The sequence below is a fragment of the Trichosurus vulpecula genome, chromosome 3, assembly GCF_011100635.1.
Source record: "Trichosurus vulpecula isolate mTriVul1 chromosome 3, mTriVul1.pri, whole genome shotgun sequence".
In the NCBI taxonomy this organism is placed as follows: domain Eukaryota; kingdom Metazoa; phylum Chordata; class Mammalia; order Diprotodontia; family Phalangeridae; genus Trichosurus; species Trichosurus vulpecula.
The window spans coordinates 286,032,754-286,042,956 of NC_050575.1; positions in this window are offsets into that span (position 1 = coordinate 286,032,754).

Sequence of the window (10,203 nt, forward strand, 5' to 3'; positions counted from 1 at the left end):
TTGGAACCTGGCATGTGGATCTACTAGAAAAACTACCACTACAAATTATCACTAGAAACAAGGTGAAAAGGCCCAATTCCAGGCACTGTTCAACAACTGACATTGCAGTGAAAGGCCCTAAGATGTTGATTCACAGAAACATCTCTCAGTATAAATGGGCCAAGCTGGACAGTTTGTGAACAGTGGTCTAGGACAGGCTCCTCCTTGTCTCAGAATTACCAGAGGAAAATATTTTCCAGAAGCAGATGATTTTGATGAAGTAGTCTGCTAGATCCAAGATGATGGAGAAAGATATCCGCTGTCTAAGTGAATGTTAACATGCATTCCCTGTTTGCTTTAATTTCCCTGATTATAAATTTATGTTTGTTGTGTGTTGTTTCTTACAGAGTCCTGATCTTTTTGTAATGGCATCTAGGTGCCAGATTTAAGGAAAAACTAGACATTTAAACCAGTCCTCCTCATTCTAGTAACTTGTAAAAAATACTGATAGTGTTTCAGTCTGTGGCTGGTAATACCTTAGGTACCACAAAGATGCTACTCTTGAGGTTCAGGCTGTTACTGCTAAGTGTGAATATTTTTGCCAAAAAATTACTTCTGTTCAAAAGAGTAGGTCTGGGGTTGGAACCAGGTTAGCAGAGTAAAAGCAAAGACTTGCTTGAGCTCTCCCCTAAACCCTTCCAAATACCTGCATAAAAATGACTGTAAAAGAACAGGTCCAGAAGCTGTGCTAAGATCAGAGACACAGTTATTTAAGTTGGCTTCAGTTAAGTGAGGATCTATGGATAGAAAAGTTACTTTAAATAGGTGGACCTCTACATTACTGGTCTATCTTGTCATGTTGAGTCTCATAAACTGAAGAAACTGGTTCTTAATTTTACTCTAAATTCCAGGTTTTGGTAGAGGTAGTTCTTCACTGTGTAAAATGGGCATTATAGGTGAGAGTAGATTTGCATATTGGTCTGTATATTTTAACTTGGAGCTATATTGTTTAAAATGAGCAATCTGTTGAATGGCCTTCCCTCCCTTTAAAATCAGAATAAACAGAATTAAATGAGTTCCATATATAATCTGTTCAGCTGTGAGGAGATTGTGGGTGAGATACTGAGAAGGAACACAAGTGATTAAATGATTACAAGTCAGGTATTTTATTAGCCATAGGCATACATCCCTTTGGGCTCCAGCCCTAGAGTCTCATAGGCAACATAGGTGGTGGGTGTGGTGTAGGCATAACAATGGGATACACACCCTGATTGAGAACCCAGATCTCTGGGTTTATGCCCTTATAAATCTGATTGCTGTTGTGTAGATTCAGAGGAACCAAGTGGGAAGAGGACCTTAGGGGCAGTCAATTAGCAGATAGCCTATATTCCCTCCTTCTCTAGCCCACCCAACAGTCTCAAGAGCATCATGATTAATAAGTTTTGCTAACATTCAGTTAGAAGAAATTTGCTAAACTGATTATGATCAGTAAAGCCTTACAATCCTTGCCTAATTGTAGCTGACTAACCAATATTAGGTACATAGGAACATCCTAATACATGGTTGGGCAATCAGTGGTCAAATAGGGATTCACTTCTGTCAACTATGGCCTAACTGTCTAGCCTAGCAATAGTCTAGGCCTCATACTAGCACAGCACATACTAAGGTAGCTAGGTGGCACAATGGCTAAAGTGTTGGGCCTACTCTCAGGAAGACTCATTTTCCTGAGTTCAAATCTGGTCTCAGACACTTACTAGCTGTGTGACCCTGGGCAAGTCACTTAACCCTGTTTGTCTCAGTTTCCTCATCAATAAAATGAGCTGGAGAAGGAAATGGCAAAACTACTCCAGTATCTTTGCCAAGAAAACCCAAATGGGGTCACAATTGAATGACAACAAAATTTTTCAGTTGGATTTTCTGCTGCCATTTTTTTTGGGTGGGAAATGATGATATTTTTTTTCTAATTATATGTAAAGACATTTTTAACATTCATTTTTTATAAGATGTTGAGTTCCAAATTTTCTCCCTTCCTCTTTTCCCTTCTCCTCCCCCTTCCCTAAGACAGTAAACAATTTGATATAGGTTATATATGCAATCATGTGAAACCTATTTCCATATTAGTCATGTTGTGAAGGAAGAAAGTTTTTCTGTTGTCTTTTTAATGAGATTGAATAAAGGTTTGCCAATTTTGTCTTTTCAAAGAATCAGCTTTTAGTATTATCATTTCTATTTTTTTGCCTCCTAGTTTATCTATTTCTCCTCTAATTATAAAAATATCTTCTCTTCTGAGCTTACTTTAGGTTTATTTGTTGGTTTTCTAATTTTTTTATATGTATGTTCAGTTCTCTTTAAATATCTTGTTAATGTATATCTGTAGGGCTGTGATTTCCCCTTTGAGAACTGCTTTGGCAGCATCCTAGAAATTTCAGTATGTGGTTTAATCATAATTTTTCACATAACTATTTTTCCTATGATTTGTTCTTTGACTTACTCGTTATTTAGGATTTAATTGTTAAGTCTCCATTTGAGTCTACTTTTGGTCCCTGAACTGGTTAATATTTTTATTATGTTATGGTCTGTGAGGAACATATTTTACTATTTCTGCTTTTTACATTTATTGCAAATATTTCTGTGCCTTAATAAGTGGTGAATATTTGTAAAACTTCCATGGGGTGCTGAGAAATATGTATATTGTTTTGTATTTCCATTTAGAAGACATCATAAGTCTTTAAGCTGTTGTTCTCCAGCAGTTTGTCCAGTTGTTTATATTTCTAGTAGACTTATACAAAACTGAGGAATGTTGAAGTCTCCAGTCACAATTGTCTTACTTTGACATTTCGTAGCTTAATGTTTCCTTTATGAATTTAGTTGAAGCATATAAATTTAATATTGATATTGGTTTGTTCTCTAGTTATTTTCAGCATAATGTAGTTTGCATTTTTAACCCTTTTTATATTTTGAATGTTTTTACTTTACCAGCATAATTCTTAAAAGGATTTTTTTGATGAATAGTAAATTTTCCCCCAGCCCCTCATTTTTATTCTATGCATCTGTTTTTAAAAATGTGTTTTATGTAAGCAACAGATTACAGAGTTTTGTTTCCTTATCCATTCTGCCTCTTTCATTTTATTGAAATTGTTCACTCCATTTACATTTAAAGTTTAGAAGGGTTAGGTTTATGTTTTTCTTCCATTTCTCTCACTTTATTTTTCCAAATTAGCATATCCCCTCCCCTTTTGTAAACATGTTAAGTCTCTTAAACTATTGCAGCTTACCCTATTTTAGATGACCCTATTCTGACTGGCTGTTTTCCTTTCTAGAGCCACCCCCTTCCCCCAACCCATTTGCTCTTTGTTTTTGGAGTTTTGCTTATTAGTTCTTTTTCTTTCTTGCTTTTTATCTGGTTATTTAATTCTTCAGCTTTTTGCCTCTTAGTTAAGTCATCAAGCAAAATCTCCCTTCCTCTCAACTTTTTTTTTCCATTTTCTGTGCCTTTTTCTAAATAGGATTTCCCCCTCTTATTCTCTTATTTATCTTCCCTGTCTATTCTACATTTTAATCATTTGATTCATGGTCTTAGTACTTACATACTCTTTTTTTGTTCTCTATATTCCTCATGGAATTATAACTTTTGAGGTTCTTGTTTGGGGTTTCCTTTCTGAAAATTTGTTATTGCTTTGTAGATTTTGCCCCTTTACCTCTTTTACTCTGTGCCTCACTCTTAAAAAAAAACAACAACTAATTCCTACAGGCAATAAAGGATATTGCCTCATGGTAGAAATCTTCCTATGTTTCTGCAGTTCATTATTGACCTTTGATCATCACCTGCCTCCCATTTAACTTGATATCTGGTTCCCTAGGTCCATGCCTTTCCCCTCTTCTGGGTTTTGGTTGCTCCTTGGAGCTCTGGTTCTCCTCCAGAGTCTTTCAAAATCCCTGCATTGTAAGGTGCCCATTTCCTTTTAGAGGATTTCTCTCCTCCAATAGCAGCATTCATTAGTGGTACCCCCTCCCACTACTGAAACAAAATTTCCCCTCCCTTTCCTCTCAATCCTCTTTGCCTCCCCACCCATTCTCTTGTAGGTGCTTATTTATTTATTTGTTTATTTTGAATTCCATACTTTATTATTTAATATTTTTTAGTTTTCAGCATTGATTTCCACAAGATTTTGAGTTACAAAATTTCTCCCCATTTCTACCCTCCCCCCCACTCCAAGATGGCATATATTCTGATTGCCCCATTCCCTCCCTTCTGTTGCCCCACTCCCCCTGTCCCCTATCCCTTTTCCCCTTACTTTCTTGTTAGGCAAGATAGATTTCTATGCCCCATTGCCTGTATATCTTATTTCCCAGTTGCATGCAAAACAACTTTTTTTTTGAGCATCTGCTTTTAAAACTTTGAGTTCTGAATTCTCTCCCCTCTTCCCTCCCCACCCACTCTCCCTAAGAAGGCAAGCAATTCAACATAGGCCACACATGTATCATTATGCAAAACACTCCCATAAATAGTCATGTTGTGAAAGACTAACTATATTTCCCTCCATCCTATCCTGTCCCCCTTTATTCAATTTTCTCCTTTGACCCTGTCCCTTTTCAAAAGTGTTGGCTTTTGATTACTTCTTCTCCCTATCTGCCCTCCCTTCTATCATTCCCCCTTTCCTGTGGGGTAAGATACCCAATTGAGTGTGTATGTTATTCCCTCCTCAGGTCAAATCCGATGAGAGCAAGGTTCACTCATTCCCCCTCACCTGCCCCCTCTTCCCTTCCAACAGAACTGCTTTTTCTTGCCATTTTTATGTGAGATAATTTACCCCATTCTATTTCTCCCTTTCTCCCTCTCTCAATATATTCCTCTCTCATACCTTAATTTAACTTTTTTAGATATCATCCCTTCATATTCAACTCACCCTGTGCCCTTTGTCTATATATATGTATATTCCCTTCAACTACCCTAATACTGAGAAAGGTCTCATGAATTACACACATCATCTTTCCACGTAGGAATGTAAGCAAAACAGTTCAACTTTAGTAAGTCCCTTATGATTTCTCTGTCTTGTTTACCTGTTCATGCTTCTCTTGATTCTTGTGTTTGAAAGTAACATTTTCTATTCAGCTCTAGTCTTTTCACTGAGAAAGCTTGAAAGTCTTCTGTTTTATTGAAAATCCATATTTTGCCTTGGAGAATTATATTCAGTTTTGCTGGGTAGGTGATTCTTGGTGTCAATCCCAACTCCTTTGACCTCTGGAATATCATATTCCAAGCCCTTCAATCTCTTAATGTGGAAGCTGCAAGATCTTGTATTATTCTGATTGTGTTTCCACAATACTCAAATTGTTTCTTTCTGGCTGCTTGCAATATTTTCTCCTTGACCTGAGAATTCTGGAATTTGGCAACAATGTTCCTAGGAGTTTTCTTTTGGGGATCTTTTTGAGGAGGTGATCTGTGGATTCTTTCAATTTCTATTTTACCCTCTGGCTCTAGAATATCAGGGCAATTTTCCTTGATAATTTCTTGAAAGATGATGTCTAGGCTATTTTTTTGATCATGGCTTTCAGGTAGTCCAATAATTTTTAAATTATCTCTCCTGAATCTATTTCCAGGTCAGTGGTTTTTCCAATGACATATTTCACATTGTCTTCCATTTTTTCATTCCTTTGGTTCTGTTTTATAGTATCTTGATTCCTCATAAAGTCACTAGTTTCCACTTGCTCCAATCTAATTTTTAAGGTAGTATTTTCTTCAGTGGTCTTTTCCATTTCTCCTTTTCCATTTGGCTAATTCTGCCTTTCAAGGCATTCTTCTCCTCATTGGCTTTTTGGAGCTCTTTTGCCATTTGAGTTAGTCTAGTTTTTAAGGTGTTATTTTCTTCAGTATTTTTTTGGGTCTCCTTTAGCAAGTCATTGACTTTTTTTTCATGGTTTTCTGGCATCACTCTCATTATTTTTCCTCTACTTCTCTCACTTGCTTTTCCAAATCCTTTTTGAACTCTTCCATGGCCTGAGACCAGTTTATGTTTTTCTTGGAGGCTTCTGATGTAGGCTCTTTGACTTTGTTGACTTCTTCTGGCTGTATATTTTGATCTTCTTTGTCACCAAAAAAAGATTCCAAATTCTGAGTCTGAATCTGAGTCCATTTTCACTGCCTGTTCATGTTCCCAACCAACTACTTGACCCTTAAGTTTTTTGTCAGGATATGACTGCTTGTAGAGTAGAGAGTACTTTGTCCCAAGCTTTAGGGGCTGTGCTGATGTTTTCAGAGCTATTTCTTTCCAGCAAACTCTGCCACACCAGCGCTCCTCCTCCCCCAAGAACTGCTGACCCAGACTGCGACCCAGATCCAAGGAGGCACTGCACTCCCGCTCTGATCCGCCACTTAATTCCTCCCACAGGGTGGGCCTGGAGCCGGAAGCAACAGCAGGTGGAACTCTGGAAGCAGGCCCAGAGCTGTACCACTTCTGTGCCCCCAGGGCTAGGGCCGACAGTGCACTCCTTTCACTCACTTCCAGCATTTTTTCCACTAACCTTCTCTGTTGTCTTTGGTATTTGTGGGTTGAGAAGTCTGGTAACTGCCACAGCTCACTGATTCAGGGCGCTAGGGCCTGTTCTGCCCAGCTTCTGGTCTGGTTGATCCTGGCACGGCCCACATTGGGCTGTGCTCTGCTCCGCTCCCAGCTCTGTGCAATGGACCCTTCCCAGTGACCATCCAGGCTTTCTGGGGCTGGAGCCCTGCTTCCCTCTGCTATTTCGTGGGTTCTGCAGCTCTAGAATTTGTTCAGAGCCATTTTTTACAGGTGTTTGGAGGGACCTGGGGGAGAGCTTAAGCAAGTCCCTGCTTTCCAGCCACCTTCTTGGCTCCTTGTAGGTGCTTTTTTCTAAGACATGACAGGGTTCATTTTCTCATTGTTAGCCTATGACTTGATTAGGACCCTATCCTTTAAACACCACCAAAACATAAAACCACTCCCAGTCCCAGACCTTTTCTCTCATTTGACTTCCCTGATCCCTGACATTAGGTTTCTAAAGGGCTCCCTGTGTCATTTTTCCCCAGCCCCAAATAGAATGTGAACAGCTCATCCATATATGTCTCTTCTAATCATTTGCTTAGATTTCCTTTTTTATGGTTCTTTTTTTTGAGGGTCACCTATTCTTTTTAAAAATTGTTTTATTATTTAATATGTTAGTTTTCAACGTTGATTTCCACAAGATTTTGAGTTACAAATTTTCTCCCCATTTCTACCCTCCCCCCACCTCAAGATGACATATATTCTAATTGCTCTTTTTGCCAGTCTGCCCTCCCTTCTGTCACCCCACTCCCTGCCCCCCGTCCCCTTACTTTCTTGTAGGGCAAGATAGATTTCTGTACTCCATTTCTTGTATATCTTATTTCCCAGTTGCATGTAAAAACATTTTTTTTAGCATTTGTTTTGAGAACTTTGAGTTCCAAATTCTCTCCCTTCTTCCTTCCCCACCCACCCTCCTCAAGGCAAGCAATTCAGCATAAGCCACACATGTATCACTATGCAAAACACTTCCATAACAGTCATGTTGTAAGACTGTATTTCCCACTAAGGTATAGTGTCCCCCTTTATTCAGTTTTCTCCCTTGACCCTGTCCCTTTTCAAGTGTTTGCTTTTGATTACCCCCTCCCCTGATCTGCCCTTTCATCATCCCTCCTCTCTTATCCCCTTCCCCCAAGATCTTGGTTCCACCCCCCCTTTTTATGTTTCTCTTGACTCCAGTATTTGTGTGCATTTCAAAGTTCCTACTCTGCTCTTGTCTTTTCATCAGGAATACTTGGAAGTCTTCTATTTCATAGAAGACTCATTCTTCCCCCTTGTAGGATAACAATCAGTTTTCTTGGGCAAGTTATCCTTGATTTTAAGCATATTTTTGCCTTCTAGAATATCAGATTTTAAGCTCTCAGCTCCTTTATGGTGGTAGTTGCCAAATGTTTTGTGACCATTTTTTTCTCCCTGAGTGCATGCAGCCTTTTTTCTTTGACTTGGAAGTTCTGCATTTTGTCTATGATGTTCCTGGGAGTTTTAATTTTGAGTTTTTTTTTTTCAACCTATGGATTCTATTTTCAAGTTGTCTTTTTGTTATAATAGGTCTGGGCAGTTTTTTTTCATGATTTCTTGAAATATGATATCCAGTCTCTTCTTAGTCATGGCTTTCAAGTAGTCCAAATGATTCTTAATCTATCTCTCCTTCATCTGTTTTCCAGACTTTCTTCTAAGCAAGTAACCTTGTTTAGGGCCTTTGCTTCTCCTTGGAGTCCAAGGTTTCCCTTCCTGTAGGGATCATGCCAAGGTTTTTTCCTTCATCTTGTAGCTGAGTCCGAGGTCTCTTTCTCTAAGGATTACACTGAGATCTGTTTCTTTGCCTTCCAAGGTTTTCCCTCCTCTGGGTATTTGATAGAACAACTTTTGTTGAGGCCCTTTTCTTTCGAGCTGTGATGTGAAACCCTTTAATTCATCCTGGTAGCTGAGTAGTCCTTCCCTTCTCCCTACCTTCCTCTCAATCTAGATCAGAGCCACCACACCAAGAGAGGGCAGTCGTGGTGGTCCATGTTTAGTCACTTATGGGAGAAGGAGGGGTCCAGAGAGGTGGAACTGAGCTGCACTCTTTCTTTCTACCCAACTATCTTGGCACCAACTACCTATAGGTGTAAAATCAAGACGAGAAAAATAAACCAAAAATAACTTTGCATCTGAGGATTCCAAGTGATAATTTCCCTATTAAGATAAAACATGTACTCATAAATTATATCTTCAAGTAAAAAAAAAAACAAACTCATATTCTGGCACTTAGAGAAGTCTATTAGATTGATCATAGTAGGAAAATGATGCATTTCCTACAGAACTTGACAATGCCCCACTGGAAATATTGTATCTGTTTAATTTATGGACCCAAAATGGAAATTCAACTGGTTGTTATACAATTACAGATATTATTCTTGACAACTCTCTTAGTTCTAATGTCCCTTTAAGTTCTAAAAATTTGACACAAGTACAAAAGAACAAGAAAACCATTCTCTTCAACATGAGCCTAGTCATTAAAAAGCTATAGGTTTTCTCACTGGTTGAACGGCCAGATCCAGAGTGGATGTTAATGGTTTGATGTCCACTTGGAGGGTTGGAGTGGAGTATTAGAAATCTGTACTTTGCTTGTGCTACTGAACTCTTTTAGAAAACAGACTTGAATTATAGGTAACAAGTGGCATTCTTATCAAATTCATAAGACACAAACCTAGAAGAGAATGCCAACCTGTTGGATGACTGTGAGGTTCCAAAAGGATCAGGCTAGAAACCTGGGCCAAATCTACTATCAGGTAACCTAATATGACAACAATTTAACATGGCAGTCAAAAAAAGCTGTGATTTTAAACTTCATGTAGAGATGAAGTGTCCAGAACAAGGGAAATAATATTTCTACTATATTCTACCCTGTTCAGATCACAGCTGGAGTGGCACTGCCCTTCTGATTATTCTGACTTCTCCTTTGTTGGACCATCATCTATGTCCTTCCCCCAACCATTGGTGCTTTCAAATGCCTTGTCACAGGTTTTCTTTTTATGCCCTCTGCCTTCTTTCTTGGTGATTTCATTAGTTTGTGTGAGTTCAGTTATTACCTCTCTCAGATAGAAACTTGCTTAGCAAGATTTTCTTTTTCATCTACATTTTCTTGATTTCTCTAGATGTCTAAAAAAGGTATGATATATGTAATTTGAAAGTACCCATAGCATTAGACATAAAAACAGATACATCAGGTCACAGTCAGGGGACAATTAAAAGTCTCCTTGTGTTTTCTAGGGATGAGGGCAGTTACTTGAAAGCAAACAAAAGATGGTCAGTTTGACTGGATGGGAGGAGCTGAGATTTCAGACCTCACTAAGAGTGACCATCTGCTTAGGAATTTTAAAAGCAGACATTTTAAATTTAATTTTCACTGTTAGTCATTGATTGCAGACCCCACATGGGGTAGCCCTGCTTCTAACCCTACTTCCAGATGTGTATGTTGTTTCCCCCTACAGAATGTAACTCTTTGAGAGCAGACTATTTCATGTGTTTGTATTCCTAGTGCCTAGCACACAGTTGGTACTTAACAAATGCTTGCTATACTAACTTCAGTACTGTGGCTATATAGATAGTTCTTGCTTTATGTAAATTTGCATTACACAAATTTGACTCCCCAGTGGGGGGTGGGGGAGGCAGCAGGACGCTA